The sequence below is a fragment of the Lissotriton helveticus genome, chromosome 10 (assembly GCF_964261635.1).
Source record: "Lissotriton helveticus chromosome 10, aLisHel1.1, whole genome shotgun sequence".
In the NCBI taxonomy this organism is placed as follows: Eukaryota; Metazoa; Chordata; class Amphibia; order Caudata; family Salamandridae; genus Lissotriton; species Lissotriton helveticus.
The window spans coordinates 1,123,102,381-1,123,128,407 of NC_136071.1; positions in this window are offsets into that span (position 1 = coordinate 1,123,102,381).

Below are 26,027 nucleotides of genomic sequence, written 5' to 3' on the forward strand. Positions count from 1 at the left end.
GGAAACCAAAACATGCTTTTATCTGAGGCAAAAGGGTGACTATTTGGGAGGGAACATCAGTGAGAAAGTAGAGAGAAACATACCAGTGCAGAAGACATGTCTGGCAGAGAGTGTGCCCAGTAGGACGTAACACTCAAGCTGGGCAATTAATCAATTAACATTGCCCCAAACAGATGTGCATAAGAAGTTAGAACTCCCTACACAAGGTTAACAGAAAAACTGAAGCATTGTTCTGTTCAGGAACAAAATACATGTATAATAACTGCTTAGGCACCTCCAATTGTATTTTAATATCATTGTGAGAGAGGAGGGGAAACTTTAATCCTTCCCCGAGTATCATCCACCATGACCATGACAGTGGCTTTTGGCATGCTACAACAAACTTTGCTTTGAAATTCACAAATATGCAGTTTCTAATCTCCTGAAAAGTATTCAGTCAAATAAAACAACCGCCAAACATCTTTAGTGCAGCAAGGAATTAGGTAAACATTACCTACAAGTGTTGAGAGTTTCCTTCTTGAACACGCTGCTGTGTACTATGCCTGCTGCTTGAATGAAAAATTGTTCACGCCGAATGAATGTTCTTGTATAGAGTATGTCTGCATTCTATCTAGGCAGCCCCAATAAGATAAGATAACAAGCCTGTCTGTCTCCTAGGAGATTCTGAACAGGAAAAGCAGCTCCCCAGCCCCCCTCCACCCCAAATCATTCTCCTCCATCTTGTGAGTTGCAGCCTACCTGTGCCCCAGATTGCAGGGAGCAGAGTCCAGGAAGTGGTAAGGAGGCAGACTAGTGCTGTCTCTTCCCCAAAACAAAAGTTTAAGAAAAACGATTTTCCCTTTCTGTGATTACTGTATTTGCCTGTGGTTGTTACAGTTTAGAATTGTAGTTTTAACCTGCCTGTGATTGCATATTTTATCACCTGTTTTGTGTTTTAAACTTGTGTTTTTTCCTGCCCATGATTGCTTCCATTTAACGTGTTGAATTGTGGGATTTGCAGTCCAACCTCTGTAGTTTTTTCCCTCTGTGACTATTCAGTTTTCCCTCCAAGTTTCTCCTTTGCTCTGTGCTAAAACCTGTATGTTAAAACAGTGCATCCCAGCCACCATTTGTATTCACAAGCCTGTGAAACCAGCCCCCCTGCCTCCACCCCAGCAAAAGGGATATTCTACATCAGAGGGTGCTCTGTGAGCTGTTTAAACTGTATTTACTAGGGACTGTGCACTTCATTCTGGCCAGGAGAGGGAGTAAAGTGTTATTCAAACAGTATTGTTAGATTTCAAGTTAGTGAGGCCTTTACCTACAGAAGTCCAAAGTGTGGATTGAGCCTGTCTGTCTCCTACAAGATTCTGAACAAGGGTCACCGGGGAGAAACATGGCGGCAGCAGGCTAGCTGTCGCGGTACTCCGCTCCGAGCCCCAGCAGAGAGTCGCTAGCAGATCATACAAGAGGATTTATGATTGTGTCAACAACCTAATACGAATGAAGAGACTTAGTTTTGGAGTGTAAAAGTCATCTAAAACTCACTTACAAGCTTTTTTCCCGTTTCTTGCTTCTTCTCCGACCGTCATCGTAGTGCTGCGGTCTTTCTTCCATCTCTATGTGCCTCTGTCCGAAGGGCGTGTTGCAGCCTTACCCGACAGATACTGGCGTTCTATCGCCCTCACCGACACAGACGGAGCTAAGGCCGTGGTCCCGAGCCGCCCTGGAGCTCCGGCGAGGAAGACAACTACGGAGCCTTTGGAGAGAACCGCGTATAGCCGTTGGTATTGGTGCCGACTTGGGTAGCTCTGCGGGCTCAGCCATAGTAGCGACAGCGGTGGAGAGAGGAGCGCTGAACGTAACAACAGCCTTTGTGGCAGAGGTGAAGGGGAAGGTGGAGGGGGGGTGTAACGGACAAGTTTTCTATTGCTGCGGGGGTTGGTGGGGCTTGGGGGGCTGAAACTTTACAGCCCGTACCCCTGAAGGGAGGTGCTTTAGTCGGGGTTAAGTCAAGGTCACCTGGCATCTCTCAGCCCCCTCCACATATTTCTACTACTGAGGTTCCAGCAAGTCAGGGGGTGCGTGGTAAAGGAAAAAGCAAGGGTAAAAGCAAAAGCAGGGTGAAACCGACTCACAGCCAAAAAGGAGGAAGAAGGGATTTGGCAAATGAACAGATTGCCCAAGCCTTCCCAGAGTTGGAGTCAGGGGTAGTACCCTTGGGTAGTGCTTCACCCTCAGGCAATTTTCTACCAACTAAGACTTCATCATATCTATCAACTGAGGTGAAGGCTAAACGGACATATAGGAGTAAGAAGGCAGTCAAGTCCGCGCTCGACCCCAGTTTAAGGATCACGCCCTCCTTGCGCTCTTTTTTTAAAGTTGTGCCGCAAGTATTGGATTTGGCTCAAGATTTCTCCCCTCAAGCTAGTGACCGTTCCGCTCCACCTGCCGCCCCTGGTTCATTGGAGAATCAAGTACCTCCGGGCTCTTGCATCCCATTAACACCCGTTCTCTTGCCAGTTCTTCAATCAGGTCCCTCATCAGCACCTGCTCTGCTCCTAATTTCATCTATGGAGGCCTTGAAGGCATTAGATCTTCTGGTGGAGGAGGGGGGTGAATCCCCAAGCTGCATTATGCAGAATAATCTTGATATTTATTTATTTATAATTACACTTGGTTAAGCGCACAGCTACCCGAAGGTTTCCCGGCGCTAAAGTAGACACAAAGTGGACAAGGTGAAGGGAGCATTAGATCAACCTCTTACCTATCAAATAGCCAGGTCTTGATACCCTTACGAAAGGTCAGAAAACACATTTCCGAGCGTAAAGGTAGAGGTAAGGAGTTCCAAAGAGAGGGGGCTAGCAGGGAGAAAGATCGACCTCCCATTTTAGCTCTCTTGATACGCGGTACTTTCACTTTATTTTGGGTGGAGGACCTTAGTGCGCGAGGGGGAACATAACGCTGCACTAAAACAGATAGATAGTGTGGGGCTGTTCCAGTCAGGATTTTGTGCATAAGGCACAGGGCCTTGAATTTAATCCTATTCTCGATGCGCAGCCAATGCAGTTTACGCATGTGAGACGAGGTTGAAGTTCTAGCAGGAAGGTTACAAATAAGGCGAACAGCCATATTTTGTACCACCTGGTATTTCCTAGTTACCTCCTTACTGGCACCCAAGAGTAAGATGTTCCCGTAGTCCAGGCGTGAGATGACAAGAGCCTGGACTACCGTCCTCAGGGTGTCAGCAGGCAGCATCCACGTTATTTTCCTCAGCCATCTGAGGATGGTGGTACAGGTGGCGGAGACTTTCACGACGTGCTGCTTAAAAGACAACTGATTGTCGAGGAGGACCCCAAGATTACGAGCATTCGTAGTTGGGGTAGGGAGAGGACCCATCTCCATAGGCCAATGTTGTGGGCCCCATAGCGAGATGTCTTGGCCAAACAGAAGCAGTTCAGTTTTATCCCCATTTAATTTTAATTTGTGATCATGCATCCATGCAGATATTTGTCGAAGTCCATTTTGAAGGGACGAGGAAGAAGAATTTTTATTGGTGGAGAGTGAATAGATGACTTGCGTGTCATCGGCGTAAGAATAAATCGTGAGTCCTGCCTGTTCTGCCAGGAAAGCCAGGGGTCTCACATATAAATTAAAAAAGAGGGGGCTGAGGATAGAACCTTGTGGAACACCGTGTTTAGAAGGGAGGATAGATGAAACAGAAGTGGGAGAAAACACTTGAAATGTGCGATCAGAAAGAAAATTAGCAATCCAGGCCAGGGCGGAGCCACCGACACCCACAGATTTCAAGGTGGACAACAAGATGGAGTGGGAGACGGTGTCAAATGCGGCACTCAAATCAAGTAATATGAGTGCCGCATTTGTTATATGTTACCAGCATTACAAACTTGCCCAAACCCAAGCGTCTTAGAGCCACTACGAGATCCCCAGGCTAAGGCTGGGAGTGAAGCCGGTAACGCTACTGAGTTAGACGATCTTAGCAGGCTTGGAGAGCAAGATGTGGCCATTGATCTAGATAACAGCGTAGGCACAGAACTATTGCCAGGAGGCCAGGTGGGTCAAACTCGGGAGGAGCACCTACACCAGCAAGTAGATTCTGGCACTCTTACCATGGTAGAGAGCCGAAGTGACACTATGACCACTGCATGTATCTCTGCCTCTTCCCTGCAGCTCATGTTTTCTAATCTATCGGCTGACATTAAAAGGGGGTTTGAAGAGTCAGCGTCAATCCAGAAGGAGATCCGTAGCTATTGTGAATCCTTGGATAGCAAAATCGATGGCCTCACCTCAAGAACGGGAGTTTTGGAAGAGACAGTGGCTGGACTAACTTTACACCTTGATGAAGCAAAAAGCGAGTTAGTGAAACTCAAGAAAGAAGATGTTGCATTAGCGGAAAGGATGGAAGTTCTGGAAAACAATGCAAGGCGCAGTAACATCCGAATCTTAAATGTGCCGAAGGGAAGTGAGGGACCAGATATTAAACGCTTCATCATCCCGCTTTTAAAACAGTCTCTCAACTTGGATCAAACCGAAGAGGAGTTATCTAAAGATATCCAACGGATACATAGGGATCCTTTCAGGGGTAACCCCCAAAGGACTAAGCCAAGAAAGATCTTAGTAAACTTTCGCACTTATGTCATCAAGGAACACATCCTCAACCTAGCCCTTAAGCAAAAATCCCTATCAGGAAATGGGTTCATTTTTCAGATTCGGTCCGACCTATCTAGGGCCACTTTGGAAAAACAATGGGAACTAGGTAGGAGGATGGATGCGTTCAGGAAATTAGGTGCAACCGTACAGATGGGGTTTCCCGCCGCCTTAAAAATATTGTATAGCAACAAGATGTATAACATCCGTTCAGTACAGGCGGCAGATGAGCTACTGTTGTCCTTGGGGGGTAGTGAGGGTGGTTCTGGTTGAAAGATAGCGTAATGAAGGGATAATACAAATCCCCTCCATTACTTTTTGCTCATATAAACAAAAGAAAAGCAGGTAACTTCTATAAATAGGAGGATTCAAGTTTAAAGAAAAGGAAAAAAATATATAAGAAGTAAAAATAGAAAAGGGGAAAAAAAGAGAATGCGGGAAAAATAAGGGGAAAAAAATAAAAAAATAAAAAAGCACAATTTAATGGCACATCCTAGTTCCGAACGATTTATACTCTGCCTCTCTGCAGGGGCTTGGGTAGGGTTAGGAGTACCATCAACTGGATCTGGTCCGGTTAGTTAGAACAAGGGTTTCTCATGGGAGGGGGGGGTAGGTTGGGGCACTGGGGTGTAGGGGGCTGGGTTAAAAAGCATACATTTTTCCTCATTTCCAGATTGTTTCTGACATTCTTCTTTAATATAGCAAGGGTAGTTGTTTTACTATTGGTATGAGTTCTTGGCAGTATTTCTTTTTCATCTGCTTACAGCTGACGGGGCACGACATATGAGTAATTTAAAGATTCTCTCCTGGAATGTTAATGGCCTGCGTACCAAACCAAGAGCAAATAGGATTGTACAATATCTGAGAGACTCGGATGCGCAGGTCATTATACTCCAGGAGACACATTTAATCGAGTCAGAGATACTCGACCTAGTTAAAAAGAACAGGTGGATAAATGTTTCAGTATCCACTTCACAAGTGCTCAACACAAGGGGTGTGACTATTCTCTTAAAAAAAAACATTAGCACAAGAGTAATCTCGCAGAAGGTAGATCCCGGAGGCAGGTGGGCAATTACCACAGTAATAATTGGGGACGCACGCTTGACGTTAGTGGGTTACTATGGGCCCAACCGGGATGATCCTACAGCTCTGGAATCTCTATTTTCTCAGTTACTACACTTTCCGGAGCCGGCTATTATAGCAGGGGATTTTTACATCGTGCTGGACCCCTTTTTAGATAAGACCCCGAGTAGTAGGCAGCAAGTATTATCAAAGTCTAGAGCTTTTCTACTTAATTGTATGAATCAGTACGGTTATGTGGATGTTTGGAGGGTAAGGGCAGGACAGCAACATGGATTTTCATTTCGGAATTATAAACACCGTCATCAATCTAGAATTGACTTCTTTTTAACAAGCCGCAATTTGGTTGATGCTGTCAAGTGTGTGGGTTACTCACCCTCGCATCTGTCAGATCACTCCTCAGTTTCTTTGGTTCTTGATGGAGTTATTAAACCCTCTTCCAGGTCTTGGTCTTTTGACCGATCCCTTCTCTCGTCATTGGAAGATGTTACATTTATTAAATCTGAAACTAAGAAGTTCATGCAAGAAAATATTGGCTCAGCTGAGCCCAGCATAGTATGGGATGCTTTTAAATGCTGTACGCGTGGTATAATCCAAAACAAGGTGGTATACCGAAGGAGGCAGTACGCACAAGAAGTCGCGTCTATTGAAGCTAATATACTCACTACGCAAGTTGAAATAGAAGCTAGTAGCAATGACTCCATCCCCAATTTATTATTACTGCATGAGAAATGGCTTGCACTTAAGTGGGAACTAACTCTGTCTTAAATCAACGCATCCAACAGAAATGGGAAGCGAGCAAATTAGCCCTCTTTGAATAGGGAGAGGGGGCCGGCAAACTACTGGCCTGGAAGTCCAAAACCGATCAGGCACGTAATAATATTGATTCAGTTACAACTAATGCTGGGACTTTTTCATCGGACGTAGATATCAGAACTGCCTTTAAAGAATTCTTTCAAAACATATATCAGGAGGATAAGGATATCTCCCCAGAAAGCATAGGCAAATGGTTAACGGTATCTCTCTACCCACATTATCCTCATAACAAAGCGCCTCTTTGGATGATGTGATTACAGTGGAGGAAGTTGCTGAGGCTATCCGGGGTACCAAGGGGGGCAAGGCTGCTGGCCCTGATGGCTTGCCAGCCGAGATCTATAAAAATTTGACGGAAGAAATATCCCCTTTCCCTGCGGCCTTGTTCAATCAAATTTTGCAAGAGGGGGTGTCTCCACCTACATCTTGGAACAATGCTTCCATAACGCTCATTTTGAAACCGGGTAAGCCAGCTACTAACTGCGGCTCATACCACCCCATATCAATTCTAAATACAGATTATAAAATCTTTGCATCCCTTTTAGCAAAAAGGTTGAGCCTGGTCGCTCCAGACATCCTAGTCAGAAGGGTTTCGTTAGGGGTCACCAACTCTTTGAGTTAACTTACGATCTCATCGGTGCCATAGACATGGCGACCATGGACTCTATGCCACTGGCTATCCTCACGTTGGATGCCACCAAGGCCTTCGACAGGGTCAACTGATTGTACCTGTCGGGGGCCTTGGCCAAATTCAATGTGGGTAAGGGGTTTTGTAGAGCAGTAAAACTGTTGTATCAGAGTCCTACGGCCTGCGTATTGATAAATGGGGGTTTATCCGAACCCTTTGCGGTTACAAGATGAACGCAGCAGGGCTGCCCTTTATCCCCTCTGTTATTCGACCTCTATATTGAGCCTTTTGCTCATAAATTAAGAGAGGATAATACCATCAAACCTTTTATTTATAGAGAATGGGAAAAAAGGGTGGCCCTGTATGCGGATGACGTAATGATCATGACATCAGAGATTAGCACCGCGTTCCCGGCAACCCTTAAGCTAGCGATGGAATTTGGGGAAGTCTCTGGATATGAGGTAAATGTCTCAAAGACTTAGATAATGGTGTGGAATGAGGATCTGTCGGGATTCAATGAGCAACTCAGTACAAGTTTACGATATCTGGGGTTAAACATTGTTAAAGATATTAATTTGATCGCTTATTTAAACTTTGCTGCAGTTGTGAAACAATGTCGAAAGCTTATGGGAGCTTGGATCCACCTTCCCCTGTCCTTATTAGGCCGAGTAAACTTGGTGAAAATGACTATTCTCCCTAAGGTTTCTTTTTTATTTAATACAATTCCACTTTACTTTGACCCGTCTTGGTTGGCTAAGTTACAGGGCGATATTACCTCATTTATCTGGAATAAGAAAAATCCAAGGATAGCGTGGAAGAAAATCAGGCGCCGCTGGGAAAAGGGGGAGCTGGCAGGTCCTGATTTGCAGATCTATGCGTGGGCATTCCAGCTATCACACGCACGAATGCTGCTAAAAACGCCAACAGATGAGGGATTGGGGAGTATGTTTTCGGCCTTATTGAAGGGTGAAGGGGGAGGCCAGTCGGGCTTCTTATTCAAATTTGGCGACCCCAAATTCTTTAAAAAGGTAAAATTGAAGGTGCTGCAGGGCCAGGCACAAACTTGGGCTAAGTTGCGGTCCTCAATAAAATTAGGGTACTACTCCAGCAGATCTCCAATATGGGATCTTCCCGCGGCTCCAGGTTGGGTTGGGTGACATTCTAGCACTCCCACTAAGAGAGTCCGGAATAGCAGCTTGGGGAGATCTGTTTGTGGAGGGGACCCTGCTTCCATGGGAATGTCTAGTAAACAAGGTGGGGCCCAGTCTTTCTAGAGTTAAATATTTGCAAATATCAAGCTGGGCCCAAGCATTCACCACCCAAACCCCACGAAGGAATTACCTGCCATTAGGGGGAGGTTGCCATCTCGAATCTCTCTTGTTTGATAAACCACCTGTAAAGAAAGAGACATCTCTATGGTACAGCCTAATCTTGGAAGAACTTGACAGCGAATTCCATCTCCCTGAGCTGTTGTGGGGGCCTTTGATGCCAGGCTTAAATGTGAAAGATCTGTGGCTTGTGTCCTGCAATGTTTTGTGGGACCTAGTTAAACCAGCCTGGCTCCGTAGAAATCATCTTTTCACCCTACGTAGGGCATATTACTCTCCGCAAAGGTTGTCCAAGTTTTCCCCGGGGGGCTCAGTGGCTTGCGCACGGTGTGGCCTAAAAGAGGCCTCTGATGCGCATATGTTTTTCGACTGCCCTCATCTGGCATCATATTGGGACTCAATAAGCAGCAGGCTTACATCCTCCCTGGGTTATATAGTAACAATCGACCTAAGCCTCGTAATCTTTGGAGTCGTGGATCAGACTCGAAGTCCATCCTGGCCGCTCGCAGAGAGATTTGTAAGCGATGGAAGGATGCCTCTGCTCCCTCTTTTCATGACTGGCATACATCAATCCTTCAAATCTCAAAATTAGATCTCGCCAGGGCTGGAAGACAAGATAAGAGAGCTTTTTGGCATCTTCTCGCCTGATTCCACTGACGGTACTGTTTTGTTTTTGTTTTTCCCCCAGGTCCGATGATTACGCGCCATGGTTATAATCCCCCTGCTGCGCCATTTTGTCTCTTCTTGTGGACACTCTGGTAGGTAACAGCAATGGTGGTAATTGGCCCAATGGTTGGTAGCTGCTAGCTAGGTAACGAGGTCCTTGAAGGGCATGGAGCCCGTCGTTGCTGTGGGAAATGGGCTATTCCTTGTTACTTTCCATCCCACCCAGTCTTGACTGAGGCAGCGTGACTGTATTCCTTTATGCCATTCTCCCTTGTTGGGCGGTACAGTGGCTCGAAACCATGGTGGTAAATGAGGACTAAAAAAAAAAAAGATTCTGAACAGGAGAAGCAGCTTCCAACTCCCTGGCCAGCAAACCTTGTCTGAGGTCGCTGGGTCCTTATATGGTCTGCTAGTGGTTGGTACATGTATACACTGATTGGTGGTTGTATCTGATGTTTCTATTGGATTAGGGTTAGTGTCCTCATTGGTTGGGCCTGTGATTCAAGCAATGTAGGGTTGGGACTAGGGGTAGGGTTAGGATTTCTATTGGAAGTAGGGACTAGGGTGTTCTGTGTTATTGGTTGTTGGGACTAGGGTGGGGCTAGGGTTAGACCTTTAATTGGAAGTAGCGATTAGGGCTTCTGGTGTGATTGGTTGCTGGACTAGTTGTGGGACTAAGAGTAGAGTTAGGCTTTCTATTGGAAGTAGGGACTAGGGCTTCCTGTGCCATTGGTTGCTTTGACTTGGGTTGGGACTACTGGTAGGGTTAGGGCCTCTATTGGACTTAGAGATCAGGGTTTGTGAACTGATTGGTTGCTTGGACTAGGGCCAAGATTGGCTGTAAGGTCCTGGTCTCCTATTGGTTCTAAATTTTTAGGGCTAGTGTTGTGATTGGATAGTGTTAGGGCTAGGGTTCCCATTGTCTGACGGGGTCACATGATTACTAGGGCTATAAAAGGCCAGGGTTAGGACGTCTCAGCAAAGGCGTTGAGGCTAAGAGCAAAGAGGACAAGGGCAGTTGCCTGTTTGAGCCTGTTAAGGACAGAGAGGAAAAGGGAAGTTGCCTGTCTAAGCCTGTTAAGGGCAAAGAGGACAAGAGCAGTTGCCTTTTTGAGCCTGTTCGAGACTGACCAAGGCCAAGGCCAGAAATGCTGCCCAATATACATACCTAATTTATGCATCTATGTACTTACAATGTACTTGTGGATCTATATATTTATCACTTTCTTCTAATTTAGCATTTCCAATGCACTTCCCTATTTCTCAGCCTATACTTCGCTCAATATATCCTCTAGCCCAACCTTCTGACTCATCTCAAACCTCTTTCCACTACTCTTTCCAATACACTACCCTATCTGCCATCCTATACATCTATCAATATATCCTCTACATCCACTCCCTCATTTATCCCAAACCCCATACCACTACTATGATCCCCAAAATAACCCTTTCTATACTCTCTCCTACTCTACCCCTCCTTGCATCATCTGACACCTCTTTTACTATACCGATCCCCCAAAACAAACCTTTCTAAACTCTTCCCTCTTTTCTACCCCTCCACAACCCTTCTCAATCCAAATAACTGACTAACATATCGACCAGTAAAATTACTTTCATGTTTCACCATACTAATTCAACATGGTTCCTGATGGGTTCCAGAGTAGCGTGCTACTTGTGCTTCAAAACCCCATCAGGGGTAGGAAGGGTTATATAAATACAAACCTCTTTCCCTTCACTATCCCGCCACCTACCCTTCTCTACCCAAATAACTGAATAACATATCCACTACTCAAATTACTTCATATTTTACTGTACTAATTTTCAACACCAATCCTTTATGGGTTCCGGAATGGCGTGCTACTCGCCAGAAAAGCGCTTTGACGCCTCGTCAGGGGTAGTAAGCGCTATATAAATGCAATTACAATATGCCAAAGATCACACAGTTTGGTCAGGTAGGGAAGCCAGAGTTCAGAACAGGTGATTCTGAAGGCTGCAACTTAGCCACTAGATCGCCTATCCTCTTACTGCTGGTCTGCTTGCATCCCTTTACCTGGTGAAGTCAACCATCACTACTCGCTGGCTCCTTGAAGCCATTAGGATGGCCCCTCTCCCAAGGATGCTCTGTGCCCCAGGGCTGCCTCTGACAGTGAGCAATGAAAGCAGCAGATGGTGCATGACTGTGAGATGGAAGCTTAATATTTAAGCAATGTTTGCGTGATGTGTCAAATGACAAAAAACACAGTGGACGTCACATTCATTCTTTTGGGGGGTTGTCTGAGTCCTCCCTGACAGAGCAGGTCCTGGCCAGTGTTTTCATAAACAATGACGGCTAATACTATTATTGCTCACCCCAAGCCTGCTTGTGAAATAGCAAATAACAAAACACGTGCCAGGACTGGTAATTTCTTGACAAATGATAATTCAATTCCGGTCTTTATGAATAAGCATAAACACCTGCTTAGATATTTGCATCATTTAATGATAGAGTTCATTTATTTACTTTTTACAATTTTCTGAAAATATATTGCTGTGTGAAACAAACTTTTTAAGACAACACTATATACAAATATTTACCATGATATATGTACAACAAATTTGGACAGACCAACAATTCACTTACACCACATCCATACCTCTCACATACTTCACATTCATACTAGAAAGAAAACCCTAGGAACACCACCATACTTAATGAAAAAACAAAACTTTAACAGAAATGTAACACACGGTTATAAAAATGATTGCGTCAAAAGTTTTTTACTAGTTGCACAAACTAAATTAACTGTCCATAGATGTCCATCCAGACACTGATCATTTCATAGTGCAGGTGACCTGGGGTGAGGTCTTGACCATATATCATTGTAAATATTTGTATATAGTGTTGTCTTAAAAAGTTTGTTTCACACAGCAATATATTTTCAGAAAATTGTAAAAAGTAAATAAATGAACTCTATCATTAAATGATGCAAATATCTAAGCAGGTGTTTATGCTTTATTCATAAAGACCGGAATTGAATTATCATTTGTCAAGAAATTACCAGTCCTGGCACGTGTTTTGTTATTTACAGTTGATGTGGTTCAGCCTGACTGGTTATGCGCCTAGGCCCTTTGTTGTTTATTGCTTGTGAAATAGCGGCATAGCTGTCAGAGGTGCAGCAAGTGCAGTGGCACAGGGGCCCAAAGGTAGAAGGGCTTCAGTTAGAATACAGCTCACCAGAGCTCAATGAATTAAACCTGGGGCTGTTTATCCTTGGAAAAGGGGAGCGTGGTGGAGGGATTAGAGATGCGATGACAGAGAAGAAGGGAGCAAAGAGCAAAAGAGAGGAACTGAATGAAAGAAAAGAGTGAAGAGAGAAGGTAGAGGAAAGGGGACAACCGGAATAAGGACAAGTAAAGGGGATGAGGATTAGGAAGAGGAAGGAGCCAGAAATAAAAATGTTAGGAGAAGAACAGGAGCAAAATAGAGAAGCAAAGAAAATATAGTGATGTGAGAGAAAGGGGAGGTATAAGGACACAGGAGAATTGGAGGAGAGGTAAAAACGGAAGAGAGGAAGTAGAGGTTTAAGGGAAAGGAGGAGAGAAAACGCGAGAGAAGGAGGAAAGAGTTAAGGATTAGTCAGGGGTAGGAGGGGAAGAGCAGGGAGGAGAGAGAACTGAAACAGGACAGAGTTGAGGGAGGGATTGGGATAGATAGGGAAGGTTGTATGATGTTACAATGCCTGCTTTTACCCTGCATGCTGTTACAACGCAAGATTTTGCAGTGACTTGCTGTCGGGAGTGCGCTGGAGTTTAACATAAAAAACATAACATGTGTATTTGTAAAGCGCACGTTCACCACTACGGGTATCTTGGCGCTGAATAACAGATGTATATTGTTACCCAACTCAATGGTACTCATTTTATCGACCTCAGTTGGATGAAAGGCTGAGTGGACCCGCCGGGATTAGAACCTGTGACCATGAGGTCGAACACAGGCCCCAACAGTGGATGCATTAGTCAACTGTGCCACCAGACCCGAATTTACTATTCCAACTACAGTGTGTGCAAATCCAACACCTTATACCCCCTACAGTACGCTATTTCGTGGTAATGGCATGTGGGGTAAAAGCATGCATTGTAACGGTTGTTTAACCCCTCCCACGCTAGTGACGGAACCGCTCCGTCACGCCCCTCGGGTGGGATGTGCTGGTGACGGAGCGGTTCCGTCACGGCACGCTCGCCGCGCCTGCGCGGCGCGTTCTATTGAGCAGGCGGGGCTGAGACGGAACCGCTCCGTCACAAGCACAGCCCACCCGAGGGGCCTGATGGAGCGGTTCCGTCACAAGCATCGGAGCTCCGCGCCCCCCCGCCCCCCCCGCCTCTTAGCGCTGCGGCGGAATTGCCGCCGCAGCGAAAGGGTTAAAGGCAGTAGAATGAGGAAGTTGGAAACCTGTATCTACCATTAGAGTTGCAGGTGCAGTGACACCCGGAGCCACTGCATCTCAATGATACCTGTCTTTCATTACCAAGCCAGGGTGCAGAGGGCCCATTTTCCAACATTGAATTATGTACATATGGCAGCCTTGCTATGCCACTCTCACCAAAGACCCACCAGATCCCCTCCACAGCTATCTTGATGGACAGTCACAAAGTTATAGCCCAAAAGTGCAAAACATTTTATAATCTAAAGGGCCTTAAATCAAGGATCTCCCTACAACATTCAAGGGGGGGAAGCTTAACTAAAGAAATGTATTAAGAAATCATGGGCTCGATTCACAAAGTTTTTCCTGTGACTTACTCTTGGAGGATTGCAGGCCTACTGCTGAATTCCAGGAGCCAGCCAGCGATACCACTTGCTTACTTGTTGAATTCAGTAGTAACAGGCCCAAATGTGTGAGAATTTGGCCCTATAGGTGTTCTGCCTATATTGTGAGTGGTGATGTGAGTGATACAGTACACACACTCCACCAAGAGAAGATGTCTCTCTTTTCTTGTTGCTCATGGATGATTTAAGCATTATTTACATTTTAGCCACTTTCTATTAGTGTTCATATACTTTAGTATATCCTTTTTAAAATGAATGGGATCATCCACAAAGGCACTCACATTTATGTATAGCAGTATTCCTATAGTACTACTTCCTGTACTCATAAATACAACTCGCAAAGGTACACGTATGTCCCATCTGTCATATATGCAGTTGTCTGCCAAGAGTGCAGAGAACTATGCAGAGGGAGTGGAAATGGGGACTATCTACTACAATTTAGATGCAGTGAAGGGAAAATCAAGGACCAACACAGAGAGGGACATTTAAATACTAAAACACACCTAAAACTAAAGTTGCACCTAAACCTACTCATGTAGTACTATAACCCAAAGAGGCTCAAATCCATGCCAGCCAAGCCTTGCAGTAAGTGATTCAAGAAAGCTTTTTGCCAATCTTATATTAACCCTAATTTGAACGCACCCCCCCCCCCCGTTTGTGCCCGAACCAGGATTGCCCAAATGAATTAAGGGCTCTGTTGGTTAATTTGCCTTTCACGTACAAGTCACCGGTTCCCATCCAGAGAGCAGCTGCTCTAGTTGCCAGCGAAACAACCTTAAGCAGCACAGTATACATAATCCCCAGCCATGCTCTAAGTATTCCCAGGGTTTCATGTGATGGAGGACGCAGTTACCAGTGCTACAGACTTTATGAGTGATAGCTTGCAGAAATAACGGATTCCAGCTGGTATCTCTGCATCCAAATCTCCCTATTATGTTGTTGTCTGTGGAATGGGGAATAACCATGCTGATCCAGAGTTACTCATTGCAGATCTGCAGGGTTAACCCCGATTCTGATTACGGTTCCACTCACACTTCCTACCTGCTCTGACCAAGTGGTAAAAGTAAACAGGGGCGGTGTCAGATGGGTATGCACAGTCTCAGGGGCTAAACGGAGGCTCCTGCAATGCAGGAGGCCCCCAGAGTTCATTGTTTTGGAGGGGACACCCTCGCCTCCCAAAGCCAGGCCATTGCATGCCTTGCAGAATGCATGTAATGGCATGGACTATGAAATAGGTAAGCGCTTGGCAAAGGGGAAACATCCTTTACAACGAAACTTTTACAACGCAGTGCTTTTACAACGCAGGTTTTACAACGAAAACCATTACAACGCATTGCGCTGGGGGGCGCTCTAGGATAGGGAATAGATTTAATTTACTATCCAACACCTTCCCTAGTGTCCACGAGAACTGAAGTTGGAATAGTAAATTAAACTATTCACTAACCAGCACCCCAAAGCGCTATGCGTTGTAATGGTATGCGTAGTAAAACCTGCGTTGTAACAGCATGCGTGGTAAAAGCATGCGTTGTAACATCATACATCCTTGGCAAAGTCACTCTGCTTTACCGAGCAGGTCACCTGCAGCAAAGGGGGGCTGCAACACTTCAGGGGGTGTCCATTGAGCCCAAGACCAATGAATATCTGTGAGAACCGGGGGGACGACAGGCCCCTCATCACATTTTGCAGGGGGCCTCATCATTTTGTGTTACTCCATCGAAGAGTCTAGCAAGGCAGTGCCCTAAATGAGTGGAGCTTGTAATGGTCTCATGCTCTGGGAAGGAAGAGCAGCAGGTGAGTGGTTTTGCTTGTGTCCACAGCCACTGTCTGTATCTGCACTCGAATTTTCTGGGTGCGTTTTCTGCCCAATAAATGTGTGTCCAGTGTTCCTGCGCCTGCTAGTCTAGCAGGAACACTGCGCTCCTTCTGATTCGGTGAAGTAGTATCCCACTCAGTGATACCGCTCCACCCAACTCTTGATCTGACCACAAATCAGGACCATTAAAAACTTAGGGGTGATTCTCAGGCAGTACGTATTGGGTCAGTTCATTTTGGGACCCTATTTTTTTTTATTCTTTTTGCTTTACCATTGGCTCACTGGTGCTAACTAGCGAGTAACCTGACCTATAATACATAAGGAATATAACATCACAGTACATAATCCTCAGTATGGATAAGTAAATGCAACATTCTTTTCAAAACCTGCTGGAACCTCTGGCCACTTTTCTATTTTCATCCCCTAAAAATCATCAGACAATCATTTCCAGACACTTTTCTTCACATTCTAACGAATAACAGACTCTCACCACATCACTTATCCCCCCTCACTTCCTTCACACTAGCTCTCCTATACCTGTCATGTTACTGCATTCGCTTATAGATAACTTCACTCAACTTCTGTTCCCAGACACTCACCTTGAACAACCAACTTATATTCCATTTGGTTTCTTGTGCTGTCTCACGCAGAAGGACACATGATGAAACTCCAGTTCTGTCATGGGGAGGGGGAAGGGGGGTCAGCAGGGACAAAAAGCCCCCAAAAGACTCCGGAAGGATGTATTCCAGTTTCAAACTATTGGTCAATACAAACTGAAGAATATCTATTATCACTCTATTGAATCCTTCTACAGACCACTATTCCTTGGATGATAAAATAATGTTCTGATATGCTTCTCTCCCATCACACTCAAATATTTTTTTATCTCCTCAAAGAACAATTAGCTACCATTGTCTGTGACAAGTGGTTGGGGAACCCATCATGACTTGAAACGTCCAATTAAAAATCAACCACAAATGTAAAACTGAAACTTCGGACACACCTCACCTCTGACCGCTTACAATCATACTCTAACGTGGCTTACTTTGAAGACTCTCCTAAAGTTCAGAAACAATCAGTTTTGTCCAGTGCCAGCTTCATGCAAGGCTGAGTTAGTGGCTCTCTTGGCTTTAGCAGGTATGGACTAGAAATCTGCAATGTATCCCTAAAATCACAGGATACACGCTCCCTTACACAACGCTGAGTCGACCAGTCAAGTACTGGCCACCCAATATCCTACCTGATTCCACACTTCAGGTGTCATAGGGCATTGTAAGCTTTGAGTGCCAAATCCTAATCCATTTCCCTAAAACTTTCCAGCCCTACGAGGAGACATACACATTATAGCACACCACTATTCACATTCATCTTGTCTACATGAAAGTATGGTCCACCATCTCCACCCTTCCCCTGCATGGCCAACCCTCTCTGACACCCCTGGTTACACTGCACAACACACCATCCTCCAACATTCCCTGCTTCGGCTCTTCCTTCCTTGAAGGTCTAACCAGTACATTTAATCAAAAACTTAGATCTTCAAATTCTCATCCTCTCCTTCTTTCTCATTCTTCTTCTTAACCATTTATTATCTGGACAAAACCCTACAGTGACATTATATACCCTCGATTTTAGTCTCCTCCTACTGGTTTTATTCCAGTTTGCCAGATGGTATAATGGACACATCTGAAGCTATCCAGGGCTTTCTTTGAGGCTTTTGCTCTCAGGCATTCAGTTTTATCATGCAGATATATTATTGGGGGTAATCTGTTAGATCCATCAACCATTTGTGCTACAGGATGTAATCTGGATTGGAACTTATGCCAGTCTACACAACCGTATTGTAGCAAATTGAGTTTTGAAATTAAATTGTGTGCTACTTTAGTCATTATATGTGTTCCTTTATGGTTCTTCGAACTGAAATAAAGATGATGATGATGACATACTGCTAGCACATACCCCATTCTGGAGAAGTAATCCTGCAGCTTATAAGGCCACTTGGCTTTCCAGGCCCCAGGAAGCTCAGCCTCCTTCGTAGTGAAGAGATCTATTAAAGGTTTGTGATTAACACATAAGGTGAATTCTGTCTCCAAATCATCTACCATAAAGTGATGCTCTCCTTACCAGAACATCAGTGCCTTGAGCTGAATGCCCTAGTAGCTAATATTTACTCACCTCAAGGCCCTTCACGTATAAGCTCTCATTAATACATGCCCATTCCTCACCTCTATAAAGACTGCTTCCAAAACATTACAGCTAATATTCATCACTAAAATGCTGCAATCTAAAGTATCAAATACCTTCAGAGGCCCAACACTCACTAGATAATGTTATTTATTTTTTATTCATTTTTTCAGACCCTGTGATTTGCCAGAGGTGGCCTGGCACTGTAAAAGAGCCTTGAGTCAGCCGATACTCCTGGTGAGATGTATCTAGTGATCAGCCAGGTTTTGAGATGTTTTCTGAAATTCAGCAGATTTGTTTTCGCTCTCAGGGTGTCAGGAAGAGACTGTCACAGTATTGCAACCTCATAGGCAAGGGGCCTGCCCCCGGCCGAGATATCCTGACTTTGGGAACCTCAAGAAAATGGAAGGACGAAAAGCAAAGGACCTGGGTGCAAGTAGGGTGTCTGCCAACACCACCAAGCATTTTTGGCTAAGATATTGTCAAAACTGTATGCATTTACAAACATTGTGCTGACTTATTGTGAGTCTGTGCTGGGGGGACTCTGGTCATGAAACCACAGGTAGCTAAAGTTGCCTCTACATGTTTTTCCATTATGAAATGGCTCAATAGATCCTGTGGATGCCTCCTTTCTTGGCCCAAAGGGCAGTCATCCAGGCCATGACTCTATCAAGGCTAGATTATGGCAACATCCGGTATCTAGGGGCAGATAAAGTTATGATAAGGCGCCTCTAAGTAGTTCAGGACTCTTCTGTCAGGCTTCTGTTCCGGCTTCCCAAACATGTCTCTGTGTTTGGCCTCCTCGGCAACCTTTACTGGCTCACAGTGGACAAGCGAATCAATTTGAAGTTACTCGGCTTCATGCATAAATTAAAGCTTGCGTTCTGGACCTCAGTACTTGCAAAAGCCGTGGTGCCCTACCACCCCTCCCGTACATTGCACTCGAGCAGTCGATCCCTCTTCACAGTCCCCAGAGTCAGACGCACCTCGATGGGTGGCCGCTCCTTTTCTTTCCTTGGCATCAAGCTATGGAATAACCTCCCTGAAAAGCTACGCTTCTCTAACTACCTTCCATAAGGAATTGAAAACTTGGTTATGTTAGCCCTCCTCTCTAAGTTGCCCTACCTGCCACCAAAGCGCTTGGAAACCCTTGTGGGTAGCTATACGCTACGTAAGAATTTAATAACAATAATAATAATAAAAGGCACATACTGGAGCCATGATGTCTTAGGTTGAGAAGTAGATGTGCTGCACAGTTTGTTACTAGTTGAAGGTGCTGTAGTTAGTAAAAGGGATGCCCTAAATAAAGGGAATTTGGAAAATCCAACCGAGAACCCATTAGGTCATGATTGATAGGGTAATGAGCAGAATTTGGAATAAAAGGCAGTTTTTCTTAAATCCTTTAAGTGTTGGAAGAAAAAGATGTGAACTAACTATTTGAGGAGAAGAGAATAAAGAGTCATCCAGGATGATCCCAAGATTCCTCATATCCTGTACAGGGCTGAGACATTGCCCCAGTTCAGAAGTAGAGATGCCCAAACAAAACAGGAACCTCTGTCTTAACAGAGTTGAGCTTCCAGACTGCCACTGCCTTTAAGCCACTCACAAATGTGGCCATTGTCTGATCAGCAGTGCCATCCAGTCTTTATATGATATGCTTATCATCAGCATAACACATACATGATTGTCACTTCTCTCTCCACACAGACGTCTAATTCTTCCGCAGCAAAATCCATAAAGGGTCAGTCACCTGTGCAAAATGTTGATAAATGTGGCATAAATTTCTGACAAACCCAAAAGTAATCTCGGTTGATCTTCAATATAGCCACACATGGCTTCTTTCAATGTCTAAATCAAGCTAGCTTGGGGGGGGGGGGGGTTTATTAAGGGAATATTTACTTTAGATATAATCAAACAGATTCACAATGTAACTTGCAACAGGCATATCAATACAGGATTATTAAGAAGAAGAAGAATAACCATAATGTATTTGTATGTATACTCAAGCAAACAAACTGCAATAAAATCTGTTTAAAAAAAAATTTCACCGATTGTTTTGACACATGGGGCCAGATGTAGGTCGGTAAATACCGGTCGGTAACGGACGATTTCGGCCATTACCGACCGGTATTTGCAAATGGAGATGTAGGGGCCTTAAAATTTACAGAATCGGTATATTTACCGAATCGGTAAAGTTACCGATTCGGTAAAATACTGATTCTGTAAATTTACCGAATCGGTAAATCAATATGTAGGTGGCACTGAAAACAGTGCCACAGGCCCTTACCGATTCGTTATTTACCATGCAATACTATTGCATGGTAAATAACGAATACCTGTGTACATGCACCTGTACCCTTAGGGCATGTATGTGTGCCACATGGTACACAATCCACAAACAGGGGTGCAACAGTGTGTCAAAGTGACACCCTGTCCCCCTTGGCAATTCGGTAATTTTACCGATTCTGTAATTACCGAATCGGTATTTGCCATTGAATCCTATGGGCTTCAAGGCTCATAGGAATCAATGACAAATACCGATTCTGTACTTACAGAATCGGTAAATACCGAATCCTACCGATTCGGTATTTTTTACCGAAAAATTACCTACATTAGATTTACCGATTCATGAATACCGAATCGGTAAAATTCGGTATTTATGAATCGGTAAATCTAATTTACCTACATCGGGCCCATGGTGTCTTAGGTAACCCACTTCCTCCACATAAATCACTCATTAACATCACATCAATATCATTCAATATCCAGAACAACTTTTCCATGTACTACTTCACCATCTTAAATGAATTACACCAATCACCCCCTTTTGAGCAAACCATGAATTTCACCATGAGATACGCCTCAAGCCCAAGCCAGTCCAAAAGGCACCTTCTTAAAGTGCATTCACCCTGAAATGTCATGAACAATGTTGTTAAATGATTATGATTCTTGTATAGTTGGTAAGCTGATGATAGGCTGATGTCATGTCCAGAGACGATAAAACATATGTGTTTTTCATTATATTAGATTCTTAATAAAGGGTGGGGTGGTGGTGCACCTAGATGTTAGCATTAAATTAACGCAAGTCCAAAAACATATACAAAACAGTCTTTGGGCTTGCTTGCCAGGATCACTGTGGCCAACACTTAATTTCCTTGATTATGTTGTCATTATATAATCTCTTCCATTTTAAGCTCAGTTCATTCTTGAGCGGCAATAGCATCTTTCACATTGTGATGTATTCCTATAGGTTCTGTATCGATCCCCCTATTCCTGACCCTATTCTGGTTAACAAGTTAACTAGCAGCCATCCCATGAGGCAGAAAACCCCCATGATGCAGGAACCGTTATCTGATAAAGCCACACTACGGCACAGGAACGTGTTATCTGATTAGGTCATAACGCTTGCCATCTAATTAGACAAGCGATATTCCTCCAGCCCCTGATAAGGCATACGGAGTTCTCAAAACAAATCAAACCTATGACAGACCTGGGAAAAACCCTGCGGCCATTGTTTTGATTTCACCGAGAACTTCAGCAAAAGAATGTGCTAACGACCTGGTCGTATGACATCCTTATTGACGTATCTATGTCCATCCTTACGTCAATCTCGGCACCTTAAAGGTATAAATATTACCGATATTGCCCTATGCAAACACACGCGGTGGTGACGAGATCGGAGCAGCCAGACTTGCCGAAGCCCAGAGCAGAGCAGACCCCGCTGGCGCAGCCCCGCCTTCCTGACGCGCTGAGAACGAGAAGCTGCCTTTTTCTCCTGCCGAGAAATCCAGCTCCGGCGCTTCCGGGTAGCCCTCGCAGGCAGCCTGGAATATCGAGACCAGAGACGAGAGATACCATCCCTCATTCATCCTAGATTCCAGGTACAGAACTGAATAACCCCTTGCAGAGAATTCTTTAGTCAGTCACTTGGCAAAACAAACTAAACTTAAACTGTTACTTTCTATTCCCGCCCACGTATTAGGCTTAGGTCAGGTACACGGGGTAGGCGTAGTTAGAAACACCAGTTGAGTACGATTAGTCAAATGTATATGTGTATGTATTCATTTTAAACCTTCATATGGCTTAGAAACCATATCAATGTTTTTACAGTATTATTTTATACTTCTGCTTTTAATGTATGCACTTTACTTAACCATAAGTATTGCAATAATATCGATCCATTTCTCTTGTACGAGAAAAGAGACTGATCAATAAATAACATCTTTTATTGAACACGCCCGTCTCTTCCTTTTCTCTACAATCTGGTGAGACTAAGAATGTACGTACTGACTGAGTAAAATAAATTGCCTTTTGTTCACACGACTCTAGAGATACACTCATGATTAGGGGAGAGCAAAGTTGTCATGTTCTATGGTTGTCAGAAACTAAATCCCTTCTTGTCTATCCAGGGAGGTTCAACTCCTCCTTGCCTATTCGAGAAAGTTTCTAGTGAACTCTGAGCTAGCTGGCAAACCCAAAACTTTAAGTCTAATATCGACAGTAGTAGACCTAGTTAACGTCTGGTCTAGGCCTATACTATTGAAGGTATTATTCCAATGCGCAGAGCCTATTGGGATAATAGGAACTACACTACAACATTATATGTGTACATGGCTCAACTGAGCACTTCAAGATTATTGTTCATTAGCACACTTTAACCTACCAAGCTTGTCATTATAGATCTCAGGAAACGTGTTCTCCCATTTAATCTCACCACCTTGTACCACCTCAGGGCACATAGTACTTACTTTGGGTGATTGTGTCAAGAAGAATATTCAAGCCTCTTTGTTCTTTTCATCCAAGCAAGCACAAGTCACCTTTGTCCACTTACATATGATACAAGCCGCCTTCTGCTTGAATTCCAAGTAACCACCATCAATAAATCTCCTACCATACACGTGGTTTGACTTTTTGACTTCCTCAATTTATTATAATCCAGTTTATACAGTACATTACAGCGACTCAGAATCTGCCATTTATTTCAAATCAACCCCTCCTATCTTAGCACTACAGTAATGTGATTTATTTTCACCCCACCGCGCAACATGTACCCAGCATCATCATCATCACTGAAATCCTCTGGGACTTTTCCTTTTCCTCCAACTCCAAACATTTTCGCATATCTTGTCCCTCCACTACTCGCCTGCCACACATAGGCCTCTTCCCTTTTTGTTAGGTTTGTTTCTTGCTGTTAAAATGGTAGAAGACGTTTTGGCATTACCTATGTGGGGAAATATCCTTTACACCGCAGTCAGTACCACGATGTGCCTTTACACCGCAGTCAAAGCCCTGACTGTGAGGTTACCACGCATTCCTTTACCGCGCAAGTCATTACAACGACTTGCTTTAGGGGACACGTTGTTGGACTGGTATTGGATTTTAAGTCCAACACCTTCCCTACTGAGACACTGACTGGAGTTGGAATAGTAATTTATTCTATTCCAAAGTCCACCGCTTCCCTAAAGCAAGGTGTTGTAACAACTTGCGTGGTAATGGAACGCATGGTAACATCGCAGTTGGGGTACTGATTGTACTGTAAAGGCATGCATGGGAAATGCATGCGGGGTTCCGTCATACATCCCCCATGAGGCACCGGCTACCACACATATTGCATATACTGTGTTTTACACTCCACCTTGCTTTAAACTGCAATGCCTGCTCTAAGCTGGGTTCTAGAGATAAATTATTGTCCTGCACCTTTTTACTACTATTGTCTCTATTCTCGGATGTGTTATCATTTAATCATGAAAGTTGCTGCAATTTGGAAATTCCAAAGCCTGAAATGCTGCTTCCTAGGGCATTTCCACCCTTGGAACAAATGAATATCTCTCCAAAGCAACATTTGCATTTGGCTTAAATCTTTCAACCAACATTTTTTTATGATCCTAGAACATTCACCGGCTTCTCCTTCACCTGCAACCTCTTTCAACCTCTAGACCAATACAGTATGTCTCAGTAAAGCAAACATTCTTTTAGAAGTGTTCAAATCTCCAGCAATGGCAGCTTGGTGTGCCTAAATTCTTTCTTCCTTTGCTCTCTGTCCAAGGGAGAGTCTCCTGGGGAGGACGATAAGGTTGCTGGAATTGTCATGTTTTGCATTTATTTTCTCATTGTGACCTCAAGCAGGCTTTCCGATAGTTCTGATGTTTCTGCCTGCAACCCAAAAGCCAACAAACCCATTCAAGAGAGGGTGTGCTTACTTTCAATGCGACAGATGCTCTAATTATGCCTTGAGGCAGTATGTCAGGGTTGAAGCTATTAATAGTGCATCGGGTGCAGTGACATCAGGGCCCAAGGTATTAAGGGCCAATATACCCCTTCTATGCCACTGGACTGATATAAGTCACTAGATGTGTAGCAGAATGTGTCTTCTCATTTGTGTAATAGCTAACTGCTGGGCAGGCTGTGCAGTGACTGGTTACTTTGCTGGGCAAGGTAGTATGTCAGAATACCGATAACAAAGAAGATGTCAGGATACATGTTGTGGCCTAAATATCGTTTACAAAAAATCACTCACAAATGTTTTTATGGACTTAGTCACTTTTTAAGACAATACTCAGGCCAGGATATTCTAGTATACCATATCTTAAGCACACAGGATAGACCATTCAGCTACTGCCTCGCTTATAGCCTAAGAAACAGAGGGCAGCCCAATTTCCATCTGTACTGACAAGGGCAGAACAGAGAAATCTCTGCGATGCTGGCAGGTTCTTTCCAGTCTGCAGCTTGCAGTTCGGCTTTCCATTGGCATGAATCTAGCCCACTAGTTAGACTAAGATGGTCACATAGAAGCCAGACAATGGTCGGTTGTCCTTTCAGGAGCTGGTGGAAAAATCTCAGAACTTTCAATTGGTAATAATGCACGCAAGATGGGTGCAAAAACCATCTAAACATATTAGCTCTCATATTCAAAGATTCCAGTTAAGAAATTGTAAATTGCGACATTTAACAATTCGCGACTTATCAGGAATGTACTAAAAATGAATTCAGTAAAAGTGTACCAACTTTTACAGAATATATTTGTAATTTATGTACCGACCTATGTACTAGTGGATTGGTTCACAAAATACAGAATTAATATGCATGTGATAGGTCGCGAATTGCGATCCTCTACGATTGGCTACATTCACAGGCATGGTGGTCAAAGCAATATATATATATTTTTTTTTAAATACAGTCTGTTTTCCTTAAAAGAAGATGGGTTGTGCTTTTTTATATAGCGCGAACTAGACCCGAAGATATCAGGTATCAGAGCGCGTTACATGAGCACCAGTTTTGTTACAGATGGACACATTCGTTTTTGTTAGGCACGTGAAGATTAAGGGATTTGCCCAGAATCACAGGATGGTGAGCGTTGATGCCGACACTCTTTTAAGCTCCCCAGCTTCGAGGTCGACCGCTCTAGCCGTAAGGCTACATCCTCTTGATGATAAATTACACAAACATTTTTTGGGGAACAGGCAGTGGCCCAATGTACCACTGCCTGCTCCTAAAAACATTTTTGTGAACATTCACAAAAGGGAAAGAGAACCCAGTTTGCGAATGACTTACCACCTCTGAAATATTGTTTTGCAACCGAATTTCGGTCACAAACCATTAATACATCCCTAAAGAAAGCAGTGTCTGGAAGGGACGTCTTTAGCACACCCCTTCCAAATACCGATTTGGTATTGATTCCCAAACCCAAATGTGAAAAGATACTGCAACATCTTACCCAATCCCTCTTTGGGATTTGAAAATAGAAAATACAATTTTGTGGCTGGAAAGGCTCTGTTTTTAAGAATCGGGCCCTTCCGACCTTCAAATAGCTTAGTACATGAGGGCCATATTCTTTCTTTAATTTACCACCTGGGTGCAAATATACATCCAGTTGCCGTATGAAGCTATATTACTTCATGTCGAAATTATCTTTATTTATTTTTTTAAATAAACAATAAAGGCACAGTTTAAAGAAATGTGAAATGAACTCTGTTTTTCCTTTCTTTCCCTATTTTATTTTTAAAAAGGACTGGTTCTAACATATTTGTTGTACAATACCAACACAAATTTGCTTCATTTTCACTTTTC